At 36.5% G+C, this 22,863-nt stretch overlaps 1 protein-coding gene and 1 long non-coding RNA gene across 3 annotated transcripts in view; one reads left to right on the forward strand and one right to left on the reverse strand.

Moving 5' to 3' along the window:
• eIF4G1 (eukaryotic translation initiation factor 4G1) overlaps positions 1-22,863 on the reverse strand; it is a 129,084-nt gene that overhangs the window by 88,679 nt on the left and 17,542 nt on the right. The gene's annotated exons all lie outside the window — the stretch shown is intronic.
• On the forward strand, positions 4,177-4,643 carry LOC108363156 (uncharacterized). The gene is made up of 2 exons (XR_001847571.1): positions 4,177-4,545; positions 4,596-4,643. It is a non-coding gene; the product is annotated as an uncharacterized LOC108363156 (long non-coding RNA).

The raw sequence follows: 22,863 nt of genomic DNA on the forward strand, positions 1-22,863 counted from the left end.
TACCAACCTGACGTTCAGAGATTTTAAATGTATTGATAAAATAGCAATGAATGACGAAAGTATATCACTGGAATGGAACTCTTGCTGGTTCTTCTCGAATTTGGATGATAATTAAGATCAATTTAATAAACTGGTAAAATACTTGTATGATAAATATTTCCCTCTCTAGGTACTATAAAAGTGAATAATTATAAGAGACCGTGGTTCACTAAGCACATTCTTAATCTTATTAATGATCGAAGTAAGGCCTATAAATATTGGAAGCAATATCCTTGAGCGTTGGAATGCATATAAAAATTTGAGAAATAAAGTAGCTAAAGAAATACGTTACAGTAAAAGAGTCTATCTGGAAAATAAGCTTGATACAAAATTACCCTCCAGAACATTGTGGAAAAATTTGAAATCTATGGGAATCTGTAATAAAGATTCAAAACCTTGCGGTCTTGGTGCGGATGAGATGAACCATTATTTCATTGGCGCTTACGAACTTACGAATTCGCAATCGTTCAGTTTTAATAAAAATTTGGTTTGCAAACCCTCATGTGAATTTTCTTTTAATACGGCCAATCAAGACGATGTTGTAAAGAATATTTTCGCTATCAAGTCAAATGCTACTGGTATAGATGGTATCAGTCTACGTTTCCTTAAGCTGATTATCCCTTACATTCTGCCGACACTTACACATATCTTTAATTTTGCCTTAGCATCATCCTCCTTTCCAAACCTTTGGAAGATTGCAAATATTATTCCTGTTCCCAAAGGCGAGTCTTGTGACTCTCCCGAAAACTATAGGCCTATTAGCATTTTACCTGTTTTAGCCAAAGTTTTTGAAAAATTTATTTCGTCCCAGATAGTTCTACATTTGAATAATCATAACTTGTTGAGTGAGGTCCAATCTGGTTTTCGGTCAAGTCACAGTTGTTCTACAGCGGTTTTGAAGGTAATGGAAGATATTCGTCCTGCTTATGATGACAAACTACTCACTATCCTGGTCCTATTAGGTTTTTCTAAAGCCTTTGATACCATAAAGCATGACATTCTTCTTGCAAAATTGAAGTACTATTTTGGTTTCAACTCTACTTCGCTTAAGTTTATGGAAGCGTATTTATCAAACAGGTACCAACAAGTGCAATGTGGAGAAACAATTTCTTGTCGCAGGAAAATTAATTCCGGTGTACCGCAAGGCTCAATCCTGGGTCCTATACTCTTTAGTATATTTGTAAATGATATTGTTCACTGCTGTCAAAATGCTTATATTCACCTGTATGCCGATGATACACAGATCTACTACTCGCGACCAATTGGACTTGGGGAAGACCTTGTGTTTCGGTTAAATAAAGATCTAAGGAGAATAGAGATCTGGGCCGAAACAAATAGCCTCTGCTGAAATGCTGCCAAAACGCAGGTTATACCTATATCACCTCATTCTTTTGATCTGAGTTGTCTATCGCCAATTATATTGGGGTAAACTGAGTTAAAGTTTCGATATGTTGTGACTAATCTGGGCTTTAAAATTGATTCTCGTTTGACTTGCACAGATCATATCAACCACTGTATCTCTAGAATATACTTTATTTTAAGAAACCTTTGGCATACATGTTATTGCCTACCAAATAATACAAAATTGAAGCTAGTTCAGTCGCTTATCGTTCCCCATATCGCGTATTGTGAAATAGTGTATGGAAATCTGGATTATGAATCGAAGAATAAATTAAAAGGAGCTTTAAATAATGCTGCCAGGTTTATATATTGTAAGAAAAAATTTTACCATATATCATTGTTAACTGTAAATATTCTTGGTTATAGCATCGAAAGTTACTTAAATTATCGCAATATTTTATTCTTATTCAAACTGAGCAGAAACCACAAACCATTATACCTGTACCGTAAATTAAAATTTGTTCAATCGTCTCGTACCTGTAATATTGTTGTCCCTAAATACCAAACATTAATAGCCTCAAGATTATTTTTTGTTAGTGCTATCAGAATATGGAATTCACTACCAAATTCAATTAAATGTGTAAGTTCGATTCAATGCTTCAAAACAGCAGTTGCAAATCTACTCAAAAATTAACTATCGACTTCCCATCCTCTGTCTTTTCAAGTTTTCTGTCTGTCTTCTATCCCTTAGTGTTAGTTATAATATAGCAAGAATGATATGTAGTTCATATACTTACTTATATTATTGTCTTAGCTAAAGTTTAATCTTGTAATTGAAATTTTTCCAGTTTTACTGTACTTACAAAGTAAATAAATGAAATGAAATGAAATATATAAATGTATGTATTATGTGATGGACCAATTACAAACAAATTTTATTTGACACTTTTTATGTTTTATTACTTGTTGAGTTTTGTTTACTTGTTTATGATTATATACATGTAATGTGTACTACAAAAAAAAAGTGATTTCAAAGCAAACTGCAATGTTTTCTGGTAAATGTTTGTCTAATGGTGAGCTAGTGGTGACAACAAAATTAACGTAAGCGCCAAATTGCACTATTTGTGCGTACAAAATAAGTTGAATGAAGTTAAAAATTAGTCTATCACTTGTATTGAACCGGGCTTAGACTACATTTAGAATTTCACAGAAATTTTCCGAACGGGTTACGAAAAAAACAAGAAAACGTTTTCGCGGTACGTCTCGATGTGTGTATGTATAAAGAAATTCTTTTAATAGTTTTCAGATAAAACTACTTAAATTCAGGCATTTCTCAATGCATGCCCATCACAGGAATAACAGTAAATAGGTCCGACACGTGAATATTATATTCAGACGTCATATATATGAATGGTTTCATTTATAACAAACAGTAGGTTTAAAAAGCTTTATAAAGTGACATTTTCATAAAAATTTTCAGTTTATAAAGCATTCAAAGTCTGCTTTGTTTTTTATGAATTTGGATATTAGTACATTAATTGTGTTAAAAAACTATTAAAATGATTATGGCTTAATTCGTCCAATGAAATCAAAAACATTCGTACTACAGTAAGTTTTTATATATTACTATATTAAATTACAACGTTTCAAACCGGGCCGAAACCGAAAATGAAGTTGCTAATACATTTTGTTTGCGACATTTAATGATTATTTAATGCTACTTGTTTGTATTGGTTGATTCTTCGTACAGGTTGAAAAGATATATTTCGGAATAGATTTCCTTCATCCCGTTTCAAATTTGGTGTGGAGACTCTTCGAACGAAAAGCACACTGCTTATCTGAGGAAGACCGCAGGACCGGGTTAAAATTGGGAGAGTTTTTGGAACGATAATATAGTGAAATGATTATTATTATCATTATTTTATTGTTCAAACAATTAGCAACTAACAAGTAACATAACTTCCTAACCCGCGAAACTTAATTGCTTGTCTGCGGGTAGATCATTCCTTGGCCTTTTGTCATTAATTTAGCCTCGTTTGTATTAAAAGCAATGGAGAAGATAATATACTAATAGTATATTAGAACTGAAATTCTGAGGTCAACACCCCTAACCCTATCAGCACGCATACAGAGCTGAAAGGCCTACGGACACAGCCCTGTATCAAATGACAAGCGGAATTCAAGAGGCTTTTGAACGTGGTGAAACAGTGCTCTATGCGTTCCTTGATATAAAGGGAGCTGTCCTCAGGAAGGGGTTTAGCTTTTCTTTTGTTTAGTTCAGTGGATGAACTCCTTCGGCTTCTTTCTGACAATGGTATCCGTTGGTATGATGTGCCAAGTTAGGGCTTAGCACAAGTGCAGCCAGAACCATCATTCCATATACTAGGAAAAGAGCCTTGCCGTGCATGTGGGACATAGCACTGAAGGGAGTCATGGTCAACGTCGCCAGCAAAGTTAAAGAACACCTCTGCGTTGAGAGTGATCCCGAGCGTCATTGAAGACACTGGCCTACGACTGAACTTTCGCATAGACGAGGAATCGTATTGCAGCATCGAAAGGGTAGGCTTCAATATTAATTATAGACTTAGTTTCGTCACTATTAGGCCATGGCGACCGTAGTCAGCCGGTAATAGCGCCCTCAGAGCCCGAAGAGGCTCAGGAAACAAAATCAATGGGCGATAGGGTGGAAGAGTCCCAGGCAATACAGGCTCACGCTGACCCTGCCCCAACACCGTCTGAACCTTACTCAATTCCGCACCCGCCATCGGAGCCTACCCAACATGCCACCCACAGCCACAACCACAGCCTCAAAAATTATCACAGCCACAACTACCTACGCAGTCACCAGCTCCCGCTACCTCACCTGTAACGGAAAATGCAAGTACAGCGGAGTGCGTCCCCTCCACGCAGGAGCTATTAGAAGGGCTTGGCATTAGGAGACTAGAGCTCGATAAGAGTGAGAGCGATCTTAGGCTGTCCGACTTAGACGAGCCAAAGAGATGAACCACGGCGCCTGGCAGTAGCCCAGGTCAACCTGCACCATGTGGGGGCTGCTTCGTAGTCATCGCTAGCAGGTTTGCCACGGAAGACCTGGGCATCCTACTGATACATGAGCCGTGGACCTACAAAGGCCAGGTAAGGGGCCTAAACCACAGCAACAATAAGGTAATATAAGACCTCTAAGAAACGACATTGACTATATTTGCATTACACAGTTCTTAACACAAGATATGGTAGCGGTACAGGCGACGCTGAGAGTCGGTGGAGACAACAAGGACATCGTCTTTGCTGCGGCATACTTCGCGGGAGATAATAACAACATCTCTCCCAATGAGGTACAGGAACTCGTTGAGTACTGCCGAAAGAACAACCTCCCGTTAATAATCGGTTGTGATGCTAATGCCCACAACGTGACACGAATCGCAGAGAATACTTACAGGCATCCTCACTGGACACTGCAGATTAAGAGATCATCTGCACAGACTGGGAATCTGGTCGACCGATCTCTGTCGTTTCTGCGATTCGGATGAGGAGACACCCTGTTACCTGCTTTTGGAGTGTGATGCCGTAGCGAGGCGACCAGATACATTCACATGCACATACATTCCTTACCTCCAAAGGCTGTCCTGTACTTCCTGTAATTCTTGGGACTAATGATGTGTTTTGATGAGTGAAGGGCACAAAGGACCTACCAGGTCGCGGTGCATACCTCTTTCAATATCTATATATCTATCTGAGCTCGTGGCAGGAAACTCCAATGATGGTTTTACACCATGGTGGTACCAAAGGTAACCTATGGGGTGCTGACTAGGGTTTCACCCAATGACCTCCGCTAAGGCATGCACCATGTCGTTTGTGCGGGAGCTTAGTTGAATCACCAATTAGTCCTTCCCTGGACTGGTCTAACGCAGTCACTGTCTGTTCCTGCGCTCCCTCTTTAAATCTTAGGGCTGCTGGAGAACAGCGACCAAGAACTGCCTCCTAATCCTGCGCGTTGCGCGACATTGTGGACGGGTTGCAGCCATGAAGGGAATAATCCGGCGCCTTCTCGACACTGGACTGCATCGAGGAGTAACGGTGGCCTAACCGGGACATAGGGCACTGGCGCGGCGGAGTTTGAGATCCCCCTTATTATACATCGACCGCTTAGTTCGCTCCGGCGAGCAGGCGATCTTACAAACAAGATGAGCAAACAACAAAACAGCAAAAAACTACAACGCATCAGCAACTGGAACAGTAACACCAGCCACTACAAACGGCAACGTACAGCGCAGCAGCTACACGAAGAGTGCTAGGCGAAGAGGCAGCTCTATGCATTGAGCGCGCCGGCGTCCCAGGTCCCACGACAGCCGGTTCTACGTACCGGAATGACTGGAGTACCCGACCAAGGGCTGTTGTGACGGTGATCTAACCCCGTTTAGGTCGGCGAAATATCCCAAGCGCTGTTCGTCCATGGGGCTACATCTGCTACGTGCTCTTCTGCTCAGGGCTGCCATCAAGTCAAACCCTGGGCCAGAAACTTACACATGTTGCGTGTGCCAAAGACGACTACACCACAACTCCACCTCAGTCAAGCGCAATACTTGCAACCGGTGGAGTCACCTCCGAGTCTGCTCAGGCCTAAGGACTCACCGGCAGTGGACCACATCATATGTGGCCCCCTGCTGCTCAAACAGAGCTGCGTCCACGGCACACCCAAGTCCGCCTGAGCAGCTCACCACAAACAACCGCACCACAACACAATAGACCACAACGTAACCACAACAGACCACACAACAGACATAACCGTACCACTACCGCCGCCGCCAACATCCCCAGGTTGCTCCAACAATCTGCACGGAGTGTCAGACCAGGATATTTCGCAACGTGATTTCAGTCAAGTGCAACACCTGCCTTAGCTGGTGTCACTTTAGGGCATGTTCAGGTCTTCGCACCACGCGAGATTGGACGAGGAACGTCGAGAGCCAGTGCTGCGCTACTCGGTCGCAAGTCCCAAATCAAGAAATTATGGAATTAGGGCCAAAATTCAACGAAACGATGTGAAATTTTTTCTGTGGATAGCCTCCGAAATTATAAATAACTTTCATTAATAGCAATTTTGTAAAATATAACCTACTTTTTAAGAAAAAAATTATTATTATTTTTTTTTTATATGGAGAAAAACCCATTTTTAGAATTTTAAAGCGCACTTACCACGGATCCGAAATGCGGCTTATGGCACATTGTAGAGGGTGTTAATGTCCACAATTTCTCTATAGACACCTATTACATAAGTCTGCGACCCTAAAAAATACAGCCTCTAACCGGTAAGAGTGCCTCAGGGCACCCATTACTTTCCCTACAGGGGCATATATTTTTTGTTTAAAATAACTGCCATTCGTTTCATCAGAAATTTGGCATTCTTTGCTTAGAAGTTTTGAATGCTCGCAAAAGCTTCGTTTTGCTTTTATGGCCAGTCGCGTGTGAGAAGTGTTTTCGTTGACACAATATTCTTTTGCATTGATTTCTTTGTTTATTGTCAAAAACATTGACCAAAATAAAAATTTTGTGATTTGAAACAATTTTGTTGAAAAGGTACGATACTATAATATCTCTTGGCATATTTAATGGCATTTACAGCTTAGGAACCATCCGGGTAAATCGAATTGCCAACTGCAAGCTCCCAATAATATATAAAATAACAATAACAATATTATAAAGGACAAGCCAAGAGGCTTCTCGGCAGAATTTGTGGGCATAGCCTATGGAATAGAGATCAGCACTGTTTTGTGGAAAGACAATAAGTCAGTTCGATTTGCATCAACTTGTTGATATAGAACCGTTTACACGAGGAAATCCTAATTTACAAGCAAAAAAGGCAACACGATATGATCGCAAATGCAAAAAATATGTTGAAGTCGACTGTCCCCCAATAATTGACGATTACAATAGCCATATGGGCGGTGTCGATAAGTTGGATGGGTTAATGGGTCGCTATCATATTCGCGCTAAAACACGAGACGCAATGACCAGATTATTTTATCACTTTATTGACATGGCAGCAACGAATTATTTTATATTGTACCAACAAACCAACGTCTTGTCCATCTACATCACTACCATCAACCTCGAAGCCAGGAACTTCCTGTATTGGCCTGAAAGCGAAACTCCAGTTGACGACGTACGATTTGGCTGAGCAAAGATGGCGGCAAGAGAAAATGTAAATTATGCAAAACTTCTCAAACGCAGTGTATTTGTCAAAAGTGTGATATCCACCTTTGCTGTTCAAGCAGCAAAAACTGTTTTTATGATTACCATCATAAATAATAAGTATTTTTTGCTTTACCATCTAAATTATTTTACATTGTTCAATAAAAAACACATTCATGAATTCCGTTTATACCAGTCTTTAATTTTTGGCTTTAACCGATATGAGTGCCCTGAGGCATCCTTTCTTTTTTTTAGTGTAACAAGTAAACGAAAAAATTTAATTTTACTTTGGAATTTGCTATAATTTTGCCAAAAAAAAATTATTTACTATTAATTTTTCATTATTAAAAATTTAGCGGTTTGAGAGTTAGGGCATTATAGGATTTATAACCGAGTTAATTGCAGTTAATAACACCATTATAAACTATACTATATAATAACTATACTTTGTACACGAATATTTCTCGTGGAGATTTGGACTTTTTTTTAACCGCCTAAGTTTCTTCCGTCCGACACATATGCATTTTAAAATACAGGTACTTTATATGTAAGTCGGTATATCATAAAACAAACTAAGTATAATATATTCTATGACCTTCAAATAGTTACACAGAATAAAAAAAATTCCCTATCGAGCCTTGGTTTCACAATTTGCTTGAAAAGGAAAACAAATGCTTTTGTGTGCATATACCCTTTTTGCCTGACGTTCTAGGAGTATGTTGAGATCTTGTAAAAGCTCTCTAACTACCATTTGTTTATTTACCACTAATAATCGCTTAGGCTAAAGGCATATTAAGGAAAACAGACAATACAGTGGTTTTGAAGGCGTTGCAGCTAGGATAAGTTTGCTAACTACTAGCATTCTAAAAGCATAGACAGACGGCAACGTTGATCCCGATTAACGCCGCAATTGATCTGATCAAAATTGTGCATTCACAGATGGCAGTAATACGGATTTACGAGCCGCGAGCTCGTAGGTTCGAATCCCACGGCCAGTAGAATATTCATTTAATTTTTATTTAATTCTATCAATTATAACTTCTATATTTTTTTTTAAGTTATTTTTAATTAGTTGTTTTTGACTTTTTTAGTAAAATTAAACTAATAATAAAAAAACTTAATGAAATAAAACTAACGAAAGTAAAATAAAGCAAAATTTAGTATATAAATCAAATATAATTAAAAAATTATTTAAGGTAACAGTAAAAACTAAATTTTGTTTGGCAATCGCTGCAACCGAGGATCGAACCTGGGACCTGCAGGCTTGTAGTACGCAGTCCCCACCACTCGGCTACCGCGGATGAAGTAGTTAGCTGCTTTGTTTGCTCAGTCACCGTATTAATTCAAATAAGTTCTTATTCAATTTTAATTGGATTCCTATCCGAATTAGTATGGTGACTGCATTACCGATGAAAAGGTATATGTCCATATGCTAGTTTTGTACTTTCTCTGTGTTCTTCGCTTTCTGAGTTTTCGTCAGAGTTGTCATCGAATACTCGCTTGCTCCGAGTTAAGTTTGGGAATTAATGTAATGTGGAACGATTTTCCGTCATCCCTTGTCAAATTTGGTTTGGAGACAAACTGGTTTCGGCGTTGTGCCATCTTCAGTGTCATTTTTCGTTCTGAATAGTTTCTGTTTGTCTGTCACTATTTATAGCCGTGTTTAATCGTCGTTGGTTCATAGTTAGGTACGTCTCAGCGGATTATATTCTTTCGTTCAACCAGTAGTTTAAGTTCTGTGTGTACATCCTCAGGTAGAAATTAGCTCTTTTTTTGATTAATTGTTGCATGGATTCGCAGGTAGGTAAAAATCAGTTATTTTCTTTCTCTTTGTTCTGTTGTTTCTGTAGTTTGGACCTGCATTTCATTGTTTATACTAGTTGCAGGGTTTCTGTTTTGTTTTGCGTATAGTAGCCTGAGTGGTTGGAATAATATATCAGATGCGGTGTTTATTTGCTCATTTATGATTTTTCTGACGAACGTCTTTTGTTTGTATATCTTCATATTCTCTAATACGTTTAGGCGTTGTCCTTTGTGCTGTACATGGAGAACTTTGGCTGTCTTTCCTATTTTCATTGGCGTACAATGAATTCTGCCATATGGTTTGCGAAGTTCGATTCCGGGGTGGTAGAAGGTTTTAGCATTTTTTTGTTGTAGTCCCTTATATGTTCACGATATCTTGTTTTCATCTTGCGCCCTGTTTGTCCTAAGTAACTATGTTGACATTCGCAAGTCCACTTATATACACCTTGCTTGTCTAGTGGGTCTTCCTCGTTTGCACTATTTCGTAGTATCCTCCCCACATTGTCCTTCGTTCTAAATGCTGTATTAATGTTATACTTTTGGAATACCTTAGCCAATTTATATGACGTTTTGCCCGTATAAGTCAATACTGCCCAAGCCTTTTCATTATTTTCCTTCTTATTTGATTTATTAGTTTTTGTTTCTCTTCTTATCTTGTTTACTAGGCCCTTTCTGTACCCGTTATTTTCCGCGCTCGCGTATATCGTATTAAGTTCTTTGCTGTAAGCTTCTTTTTCCAATGGGGTTCGTTTAAGCCTGGTTATTAGATGTCTAAAGGCTGCATTTTTGTGCTGTTGAGGGTGGTTTGAAGTATTGTGTATTATCGTGTCTGTGGCCGTGGGCTTTCTATATATCCCGAATTCGCATTTGTTGGTAACCTTATTTATTTTAATTGTTATGTCCAAATAGTTTATTTTGCCTTCGTTTTCCTTATCCATAGTGAAATTTATATTCGTGTGTTGGTCGTTGAGATAGCCTAGAATTTGTTCTTCCTTGTCTCCCGTTACAAGGCATATGATGCCATCGACATATCTTGCGTAGAACTTTACTCCCAGGCTTGTTGTCAGCTCCGTCATATACCTTTCCTCTAAATGTTGCATGAACACTTCCATTAAAATTGCAGATGTGGGATTATCCATCACTAGCCTGTTAGTTTGTCTATATATTTTGTTATTCAACTTGAAGTAGTTTTGGTCTAGTGTTACCCTCAATGNCATCTTGCGCCCTGTTTGTCCTAAGTAACTATGTTGACATTCGCAAGTCCACTTATATACACCTTGCTTGTCTAGTGGGTCTTCCTCGTTTGCACTATTTCGTAGTATCCTCCCCACATTGTCCTTCGTTCTAAATGCTGTATTAATGTTATACTTTTGGAATACCTTAGCCAATTTATATGACGTTTTGCCCGTATAAGTCAATACTGCCCAAGCCTTTTCATTATTTTCCTTCTTATTTGATTTATTAGTTTTTGTTTCTCTTCTTATCTTGTTTACTAGGCCCTTTCTGTACCCGTTATTTTCCGCGCTCGCGTATATCGTATTAAGTTCTTTGCTGTAAGCTTCTTTTTCCAATGGGGCTCGTTCAAGCCTGGTTATTAGATGTCTAAAGGCTGCATTTTTGTGCTGTTGAGGGTGGTTTGAAGTTGTGTATTATCGTGTCTGTGACCGTGGGCTTTCTATATATCCCGAATTCGCATTTGTTGGTAACCTTATTTATTTTAATTGTTATGTCCAAATATTTTATTTTGCCTTCGCTTTCCTTATCCATAGTGAAATTTATATTCGTGTGTTGGTCGTTGAGATAGCCTAGAATTTGTTCTTCCTTGTCTCCCGTTACAAGGCATATGATGCCATCGACATATCTTGCGTAGAACTTTACTCCCAGGCTTGTTGTCAGCTCCGTCATATACCTTTCCTCTAAATGTTGCATGAACACTTCCATTAAAATTGCAGATGTGGGATTATCCATCACTAGCCTGTTAGTTTGTCTATATATTTTGTTATTCAACTTGAAGTAGTTTTGGTCTAGTGTTACCCTCAATGTGTTCACGATTTCCGTTGCTACGTTCTTGTCTGTCTTTTCTTTCAAAGTTTTAGTCAAGATGGTAACTATTTCTGCCGCTGGTATTGATGGGTAAAGATCCTTAACATCAAATGATACAGATTTCGCATCTTTGGGTATTTCTAGCTATTTCATCCTTTCAATTAACTCGGCTGTGTTCGTAATTGTCTATTTATTGGGCAGTTCCAGTTTTTCTTTCAGCAACGATTTTAGATATTTCGATAGTTTGTTTCCTGGTGCAGATTTGTGGTTGATAATTGGTCTCATCGGATTTCCTGGCTTGTGTATTTTTGGGAGTGCGATCATTGAAGGAGCCGAAGGAATCATTAATGTCATTGTATATGCTTTCCTTGGAGTTATTATTGTTTTTGCCTGTTTTATTGCGTGTTTTACTGCCACTTGGTAGTCATCGGTTGGGTCCTTTCTCATCATCCGACAATTTGTCTCTTTGATTAGTTACTCTGTCTTTTCTTTATATTCTTTTTCGTACATTGTTCCCCTTGTCTGCTTTTGTTGATTACTCTATTCGTTTTGAGTTTTTTCTTTAGCCCTTTGACAGTTTTATTTTCGTCGCTTAGTTTTTTCTTCTCCATGGATTTTATGCTTTTTTCAATTATACGTCTACATATGTGTCTTGCATGATCTTGATCCTCGCTTGGTAGTAATGATATGGCCATTTCCGCGTCTACAATAGTGTGCTCTACCTCTTTATTTTTATCATAATTTTCTATGTTGTCTTTCAGACCTTTTTCCAATATTTCTGTCTCTTGTTTGCTAATGGGAACCTTAGTCAAATTTACGAATCTGGAATGGAAAGGCATTTCGCTGTGTTGTATGTTCTTTGTGATGTTTTGCTTTCTATTGAGGTCATCGAGTTTTTTGTTTAATTTATTGTATTTTTGTCCCATAGATTTACTGATATTCTCCTTTATTTCATCTAATATCTCCAGGAGCATGCTGACAGGAAGCAGTTCCGCAAGTTCTAAATGAATGGAAAGTAGCTCCTAATTTGTGCGTTCTTTTTTGGCATACAGGTTCTTAATTTCATGTCGAAGGAAGCTGTTTTCTGCTCATTTCAAGATTTTTCGCCTTTGCTCTGTGCTCGATTTTGGATTGATTCTTGCGAATTTCGGCGTAACATTTAGTGTTACAAATTGTTTATTGAACCAGATGTTTGCGTTGGTGTTGTGTATTTTCAATTGTCTTCTTTGGTATGTTGTCAAAAGCGTAATTGTCCTTGAGTGATAAGACTGACTGACAATAATATTCTCATTTTCGTTGTTGGTGTTTCCGACAGGGTAGGAGTGTGATGTAATGTGGAACGATTTTCCGTCATCCCTTGTCAAATTTGGTTTGGAGACAAACCGGTTTCGGCGTTGTGCCATCTTCAGTGTCATTTTTCGTTCTGAATAGTTTCTGTTTGTCTGTCATTATTTATAGCCGTGTTAAATCGTCGTTGGCTCATAGTTAGGTACGTGTCAGCGGATTATATTCTTTCGTTCAACCAGTAGTTTCAGTTCTGTGTGTACATCCTCAGGTAGAAATTATCTCTTTTTTTTTATTAATTGTTGCATGGATTCGCAGGTAGGTAAAAATCAGTAATTAATCAGGATCAACTGCAGTTAATTCCCGAGATAATTCCGAATTAAGCTTTAACGAAAAGGAAAAAATGAACCTTTCCGGATTCTTTGGAACCTTGAAACGTATATGCAAACATTGAACAACATTCTTACAGAATATAAAATATCGCCACACTTGTTCCAAATCAAGAAATTATTAAATTAAGGCCGAGATTCAAAGAATCGGTCTGATTTTTTTTCTGTGGACTTTTATTATAAGATTTTTTTTTAAATATGGCCTACTTTTTAAGAAACAAAAAATAAGTATGCGACTTGAAAAGATACAGGCACTTAATAAAAATTTTTACTGCAATAGCAAAATTAAAGGCATTAGAGAGTCTATAACCGAGTTAATTACAACTAAGAATGCAATAAACTATAAATTTATACTAGCTATGCAACTGGATGCATTTCGATTTCACGTAAGTCGTATGGAAATTGGTCTTCTTTGAGCATTTCCACTGCTTCTGGAAACATCTCTTGACTTTTCACTTTACTAAGTTTTGGTGTTATGCGCGTTATATAGGGGTCTGAACTTATCAAAAAGTTGTGCAGGATATCTTCGTTGGTTTGTATTCGGCCAATCTTTCGCGAATGTCTTTCCCGAAAATCCTTCTTTCATGCTTCAGCAGGCTTACCACGCCTAAGAACACGAACAATTTTGATCTTGTTTATAATAAGCCAGTGAATGTTGCCATATACAAATATGGCTTATCTTCACTTCACATGTGGATAAGATGCATGGAGTGTATTTTTATTTTTTATTTTTATTTATTTATTGAGTCTATGAACATACAAAAGTTCCTTACAGACTAGTTAACAAAATTCAACTCAATTGATAATTAAAGAAATAAAATTTATAAAATTGCGTTCAACAGATTTTTAAAACATTTATCGAGCAAGAAAAATCAATAATTACATTTTTAGAGATCATTTTAAATTCATTAATTGCGCGTGCAATAGGGGCATTACGTGCATATTCTGTTTTGTGATTATCCCCATAAAATCATCGTAAGCTACACCGAGGAATGTTGAAATTAATTTTCTCTAAAGGAATGGGGCAGTCCGTAGCACCAAAAATAATATTAAACGTAAAAGACAAAGAGAGAACAGATCTTCTTATCTCCAAAGACTTAAGATTTATTAATAGTAAGCGATAACTATAAGATGGTAACGGTTCGGAAAAATTTAAGTTGCGCGAAGCGAACTTTAGGAAGACTTTTTGAGCACGTTCGATTCATCATGTTTTTATGGCAAGGCCTCCAAATAATTGCTGCATATTCTAAATTGGAGCGAACAAAAGACGTAAACAACAATTTGAGGGTATATGGGTCAGAAAAATTCTTGCTATTTCGCCTCACAAATCTAAGCATTGCGTAAGCTTTTGCAACAATATGACAAATATGGCTATTAAAAGAAAAATTTAAAAAAAAATATTACGTCAAGATCTTTGATCTCATCTCGTTAACAGAATTTAATATTGTAGTAGAAATATTATAAGACGTATCCACGATATTGCAAATTTTTGCATAGGTGACTTTGAAACCTTTTTTAACATTCAAAGAAAGACAACATTTAGTGCACCAACGATGCCCATTATCAATTTCCGCTTGAAACTTTGTCGCACCAGATGAGCTCTTTATGAACGAAAATAATTTTAAATTATCTGCATATAGCAAAAAATTTGCTAAAGTCAAGCAAGTACTTACATCGTTTATGAATAAAACAAAAAGCAATGGACTTAATATACTCCCCTGAGGAACCCCAGAGGAGGCTATAAAAGGTTCTGAAGTTGTTCCATCTATGGTGACAACACAACGTCTGTTACTTAAGTAAGATTTAATCCAACGCAAAAAGTCGGAATGAAAACCCAAACATGCTAACTTGCTAACTAATATCGAGTGTGGAACTTTATCGAAAGCCTTCGAGAAATCTGTGTAAACACAATCAACTTGATATCCACTTGAAAAAGATGCAATGCAGTACTCAGTAAAAACAGCTAGATTAGAGAGTGTTGACCGACTAGAAACAAAGCCATGCTGATTGGGTGAAATTAAGCCCTTAGTTGCAAAATACATTCTTTCTACTACTATACTTTCAAAGAGTTTGGACACCAAAGATGACTTTGATATTGCCCGATAATTACATACGTCACTTTTATTCTCACTCTTAAAAAGAGGGTCAAAAGAAGTAATCTTCCAATCATCAATAAATACCCAAGAAGCTAGTGATTTATTAAAAATCAGTTTCAATGGGAAAATTAAAGAGGGACAGACGGTTTCAGTTTGGAAATGCCACTCGCAACGTCATTAGACGACAAACTTAAAGACCTAAAATTAAGAGAACAACTCGCCGCAAAATGCGAATCTGGTTGGAAGCGCAGTCATCAGAACTAAAGTTAGAGCTGAAGAATTCCGCAAACAGACATGCCACATGAACTGGACATCGATAAATTTGTCATGAAAGAAACTTCGACTTAATAAACTACCTAAAAGTCTTCGGGTTAGATTTTATATTTGATTCAACACTAAGTATGTAATTTCTATAAAGGAATTTATCTAAACAATTAAATTTCTTTAGATGTTTTTTGATAATGAGAAAAGAAGGTCTGGTTTCCCGTTTTCTGGAACTTTTAAAGAATTTATTCTTTAGATTCTTTAACCTTTTTAATTCGAAATTATACCAAGGTAGCTTATAACTCCTTTTCTTAATAACTGGCATATTACTTACACAAAACTGTTGCACGATAGTTTTAAAAGTAGTAAAACAATTAGACACATCGGAGCTAGCCAAAACACATTCCTAATCAATATCAGATAGTAAGCTATTTAATTTTGAAAAATTACAAGCAGAATAGTTAAAGCTGAGTACTTCTGCAGAAGGTAAAGTAAAAAAATTATAAAACTCAAAATTGAGAACTAAAGGAACATGATGCTTATCACAACGAGAGATAGGAAAGTAACATTTCTCGATTTTACAGTTAATATTATCGCTAATAAAGATAAGATCAAGAATACGATCTAATTTATTAACAAAATTATTAATTTGCACTAAATTGAAACTTAATAAACTATCAAGCAAATATGATTCATAATATGCTGTAACATTAGTTGGTGTGAGGCTAAAATTAGAAAATGAAGCAGACCATGAAATATTGGATAAATTGAAGTCACCTAAAATGCATAAATGATTATTACCTAATTTATTCAGGACTTAAGAACTTATGTTATCAGCGTGCGCACAATAACGATAATCATTACTATTTGGGGGAATATAAGAGACCAAAAAGAAAAGAGAGTCCTTGGAGGAGGACCCACTGACACATATACAAATTTGATCAATTAGTGTAGGGATGCGCGTGCAAAGCTTTGCACAGCGGTGCTGGGCAAGCGCGGAAGCAAAAAGTTATCGGAAGGGGAAAACGAAGTCAACAGAATAGTGAGATTGTATGTGTGACAGTGATGGAAAATGAGTGTGCATTGTGCCATTTTCGGCCCTTTCGGAAGCAGCCGGCACCTTCAGCACAATCGATTGATTTTCGGCACTATTTTTTCGTAACTCAATGCAACTAATAAATATTTCTTTCGGATCCGCAATTAAAAATATTTTTTTTTTTACATTTAATCGTATGTGCTTAAACTGATAAATGATATAAACATAGAAACGCAAGCAAAAGAATCTCGCTTCCACATTCTGCATATGCGCTTAACATTTTTGCTTAAACAAATTTGTCGAAATTTCATCTCTAAAGCAAATATTAAATATCATTTAATATATACTTTAGATTTAAATAATCATTTTTAGTGGTGGGCGAGTCCGAGATGTTTAAATGATCGAGATAGTACATTCAATTCGCGTAGATTTTTGAGAACTTTTTTCGGTGAAGGTGTTGCACTTTTTTTCATACTGAAATTTGTGTACATCATTTATCATTGTCTAGGAAAAACTAAAAAATAAAGCTTAATTTAAAATATTGGAATAAAAAACAACAACGCTACACGCGCATTCATCCATATAACATAAAATGCGAACGTTCGATATATGGAAGAAAGTGTGCAACACCGCAAACAAATCAAAACATCAAACAATCAAAAAATCAATGGTATTTTCTAGACACTTCAAACTTGCACCTTATTATACTAGAATCAATGGTATTTTCTAGACACTTCAAACTTGCACCTTATTATACTAGAATGAATGGGCTACAAAGTTGTTAACCCAAAACATGTCTACAAACTCTGAACAAAAACTGTGAAAATTTGATGAAACTTTGTTGATTTTTTTCATTCTTTCAAGTTTCGATTTATTTGCAAGGTTTTTGTTTGATAATGAGCTACAATTTTATAAAAAAAANCAATTTCATAAAAAAATAATTAAAATTATTTAAAACAAGTAAGAAAGTCTAAGTTCGGGCGGAGCCGAACATTAAATACCCGGCGCAAGTATTAAATATATGTTTTCCACCTTTCCGAAAGCTACCGCTACATGATAAGCGGGTGTATAAATATTAAGTAAACTAGCATCCTTAAATTTCGAAATATTGAAATTTCAAACATTTCTAAAATATGAAAAGCGGCCGTAATTTTAGTACGATTTCAATAATTTTCAACGGTTTGCTTTTATGTGGCAAGCACAATAACCATACCGAGTTTGGTACAAATTGCTAAAACGGTTAACGATATACATACAGTGACGAGCAAAACTGTAACATGGTTTAACACTTTTTGTTTCAGCCACCGCTATATTTCCAAGTTCTAACGACTTTCATACTTTTGCTGTATATTCTTGTTGGTACATCCCTACTCCCTCTCTCATAATGATTTGAAGTCAGTACAACAACAATAAAAAAACAGCCGACAAAAATGTAAATTAAGGCAGATGTTACAGTTTTACACTCACACATTTTTAAGAGCTTTTTAACAACTTTCGCGAAAAAAAAGAACTACTAACACAATGTTCAGTACTCTTTTGCCTGTTTCAGTTCCTGGATGTGATTTGGCATACCTTATTTGTATCTTTGTAAAAATTCTGGAGGTATATCCTTAGTTTGCTTTCACAGCTCATGTACTCGATTTTACGGTCTCTGATACTTATTAGCTGTGCTTTTAGTTGATTTCGCAAATTCTCGATGAGACTCATGTCCGCCGTTTGTGGAGGTCATTTCAAATTAGCAAATTTTTTGTTTTGTATCCAGTCTTTGCGAACATATGCAGTATGTTTTGGGTGATTTTTCAGCAGAAACTCTAATTTTTCGACTACATCTTGCAAATTTTGCTGAAATATGAACAGATACTGTTCCTTACGCATAATGCGTACTAACGGACCAACAAAATTTTTGAAATACAACCCCAAACAATTAAGATCCTACCACTGTGATTCACAGTTTGCAGTACATGATGCGCTTAGGCTTAATTTGGGTCTTTGATCCAATACCATGCCCGGCCATCTGATTGAAAGCGATTAATTTAGTCTTCTCAGACCAAATAACCTTCAACTGAAACTTAAAAATATGTTTTTTATTGCATTCTGAACGGCCTAACATATCCCAATAGGCAACGGTTCGGTTTTCGTGCGATGCTGCAAAATGCTGCCACACTCTCACATGTATTATGATCAAATTAGCTTTTTTCTTCTTTATGATGCCTTTGCGCTCAATTTGGCAATTCTTCGCCTCGCTGTCTATTGATTTAAGTAGCAAATTCCAAAAATTTTGCCACTTTTCGTGCGGTTCCGCCTTTCCGCAGTAAATCTATTATTTACATTTATGGTTCCTGATTAACTATGTTATTTACTGGTGATCACTTCTTCAATAAATTACAATATAGAAAAAAGTCATCTGACTTCCAACTAAGTAAAAGATAACTGTCAAATGCAAAACTGAGAGTGAGTGCACCACTGTAACATCTGCCTTAATTTACATTTTTGTCTGCTGGTTTTTTTTATTGTTGTTGTATTGACTTCAAATCATTATGAGAGAGGGAGTAGGGATGTACCAACAAGAATATACAGCAAAAGTATGAAAGTCGTTAGAACTTGGAAATATAGCGGTGGCTGAAACAAAAAGTGATGAGACTTCATGTCCGCCGGTTTGTGGAGGTCATTTCAAAATAGCAAATTTTTTGCTTTTGTATCCAGTCTTTGCAACATATGCAGTATGTTTTGGGTGATTTTTCAGCAGAAACTCTAATTTTTCGACTACATCTTGCAAATTTTGTGAAATATGAACAGATACTGTTGCTTACGCATAATGCGTACTAACGGACCAACAATATTTTTGAAATACAACCCCAAACAATTAAGATCCTACCACTGTGATTCACTGTTTGCACGTACATGATGCGCTTAGGCTTAATTTGGGTCTTTGATCCAATACCATGCCCGGCCATCTGATTGAAAGCGATTAATTTAGTCTTGTCAGACCAAATAACCATTCAACTTGAAACTTAAGAAATATGTTTTTTGTTGCATTCTGAACGGCCTAACATATCCCAATAGGCAACGGTTCGGTTTTCGTGCGATGCTGCGAAATGCTGCCACACTCTGCACATGTATTATGATCAAATTTAGCTTTTTTCTTCTTTATGATGCCTTTGCGCTCAATTTGGCAATTCTTCGCCTCGCTGTCTATTGATTTATAAAGTTATACTTGCTTAATATGTCCGACCTTAAGTACAAGATTCTCTTTTTTTAGACTCCTTCTTGGGACTTTAGCTATTTTTTCAAGTTTAAGTACATTAAAATTTTGCCACTCGTGCGGTTCCGCCTTTCCGCAGTAAATCATATTATTTACATTTATGGTTCCTGATTAACTATGTTATTTACTGGTGATCACTTCTTCAATAAATTACAATATAACAATAGAAAAAAGTCATCTGACTTCCAACTAAGTAAAAGATAACTGTCAAATGCAAAACTGAGAGTGAGAGCAAAACTGTAACATCTGCCTTTATTTACATTTTTGTCTGCTGGGTTTGTTATTGTTTTTGTATTGACTTCAAATCATTATGAGAGAGGGAGTAGGGATGTACCAACAAGAATATACAGCAAAAGTATGAAAGTCGTTAGGACTTGGAAATATAGCGGTGGCTGAAACAAAAAGTGTTAAAAACCATGTTACAGTTTTGCTCGTCACTGTACATTTTTTTACTTTCAACCCCCGAATTGCTCAAATACTTCTATTTCTGCAGGATCGCCATTAGGTAAATTGCATTTCCAAAGATTTTTTCAAAATAAATAGCGATGAGGAATATTTCACCCGCCGGTGATAAGAAATCGCAATCACCATAACGCACATCACTACTGTTCACAATCACGTTTACATTCAAAATTACAATCATAATTTCGTTTTGTAGCAAATATGATATATATGTAGGTATATCCATTTACTTAAATGTAAACGGATTAAGAATCAAAGTGCTAGAAGAGATTTGAGCGTTTGGTACAAAAAGTATTTTTGATGTTGAAATTGTACTTAAAATCGGCAGATTGTACTTTTGTACATTTTAAAATTAATTGTACTGAAAAAAGTACAATTGTACTTAAAATAACAACACTGTTTCACTGGCGCTGTACTTGCTGCAGCGATGCCAGATTTGAGCGTACCCAATTTTTTACCGATAATAACTCATGCGAGGGATCTGGGTATTTAGCATTTTACAAGCCTATTAGGAAGTATACATATCTGTGTTCGTATCGAATAGTAGCTTATGTCGGAAGACTGGCTTTAGTATAATGAACCATTCGCAGCATACGATTGCGAAAGACTCACTGGCACCGAGTCGTTCAAGAACTCTTGGAAAATAAACGTAAAAGACGGTAATGTTAATAGCGATGCTAGCAAGTCAATATTCGTATAAAGTTTCATAAAAAAATTCCTTGTGGTTTAAATAATATAGGAAATGGTACATTTTACTAAAGCCAGCCTCCCGACATAAGCTACTATTTCATACGAACACAAATATATTCGTCTACAAATAATGTTGATTATTTTAATTAAGTCCTAAGATAAGTTTGTGAATCTTATCAGTGTTCTATGTAAGAACCAAAAATCAATCCCCTCGCCAATTAGAACTTTTGCTTTAAAAGAAAAATATACATAGCGCATTTACTCAATACTTGGACTGGCATCACTGTTTGAGCGTTGATGTGCTCAGCTCACTGTTGCCAAGGTCGTGCATTTTGCACTAAATTTAGTGCTTTTGGTAAACCAAAAAGCCAAAATAATTGGAATTCAATGCTTGGTGCGGTATTTAGTGATGCTTTTTTAATTTAAGCACACCGAATGCATAGGTACATACATATGTATGTATGTATACACTATACACTAATATTCTACATTAAGATGGAATTCATTTACTGAATAAAATGTGAGGAATAGGTAAATTAAATATGTTTTGCGTTGTTATAAATGTATTGAAATTAATTTATTAATAAAAACGTGACGAAATGGATATGTATATACACTTTTCACTGAATCAAAAAAAATATTATATATGATTATAAAAACTTGGCGCTTTTGTTTTGGAAAAATTGGCTTTTTCTGGTGGCCTGATGCCACACTGGCTCAGTTGTCGCAAAAGTACACATACATACACGCATTTTTACTTGAAAATAAGTGTGTAGTGGTTAATATGTATACGATGCCATCTCCGTACAGCTCACTTCGCCTCGCCTAGCACGCTCGCGTGCGCGCAGTTTGCCCGCGACGTCGACTGCGTGCACCTCTGCTGTGCATCCCTAAATTAGTGAGTCATCATTACAAGAGCAACAAAGAACTCCTCCACCTCTTACACAGCAAGTTTTTACCGGAGAGAATTCTTTACTGTCACGCGATTGCTAATAATTATAAAGCAAGGTCTCGAAACAACTAATGACGGCACACAGCTAGGAGGTACTTCCGAGATTACGAGAAGTCTGCAGAGATTACGGGTGTAGACAGTCGCTTAATAAAGCAATTTGCTATAATTTTGCAAGCTATTTCTTCCGGGACAAATATTCAAACAGACAATTTTGCAAAGAAACGCTGGAACTATATGTCAGCTTGTATCACATGCCTGCAAGTGTTCATAAGCTATTAGTGCACGGTGCAGATATTTGCCAACATTACTCCTTTATACAAATTGGAATGCTGTCGGAAGAAACTGCTGAAGCACGAAATAAAGATTTTCCATCGCTTAGGGAGAGACATTCGCGAAAGATTGGCCGAACACAAACCAACGAAGATATCCTGCACAACTTTTTGATAAGTTCAAATCCCTATATAACGCGCACAAAACCAAAATTTAGTAAAGTGGAAAGTCAAGAGATGCTTCCAGGAGCAGCGGAAATGCTTAAAGAAGACCAATTTTCATACGACCTACGTGAAATCGAAAATAAATCTCTACCGTATCTAGTTGCTTAGCTAGTCAAAATTTATAGTTTATTGCATTCTTAGCTGTAATTAACTCGGTTATAGACTCTCTAATGCCCTTAATTTTGCTATTGCAGTTAACATTTTTATTAAGTGCCTGTATCTTTTCAAGTCGCAGACTTATTCTTTGTTTCTTAAAAAGTAGGAAATATTTAAAAAAAAATTATTATAATAAAAGTCCACAGAAAAAAATTAGACCGATTCTTTGAATCTCGGCCCTAATTTAATTATTTCTTTTTATCAATGTTATTGTGGCTTGTTAACATTTTATTTTTAATATTTTTATTGAGCTTTGTACCACGATTGTTTATTAGGAAAAATTGAAAAAGCAACAAAGTCTAAGCGGTAGAAGTTATAGCACTATTTCGGAGATCACCACATCTCCTCATCAGACTTCTTTTT

The sequence above is a fragment of the Rhagoletis zephyria genome, unplaced genomic scaffold (genome assembly GCF_001687245.7).
Source record: "Rhagoletis zephyria isolate East Lansing unplaced genomic scaffold, Rhagoletis_zephyria_1.1 Rzeph_scaffold_01203, whole genome shotgun sequence".
NCBI lineage: Eukaryota > Metazoa > Arthropoda > Insecta > Diptera > Tephritidae > Rhagoletis > Rhagoletis zephyria.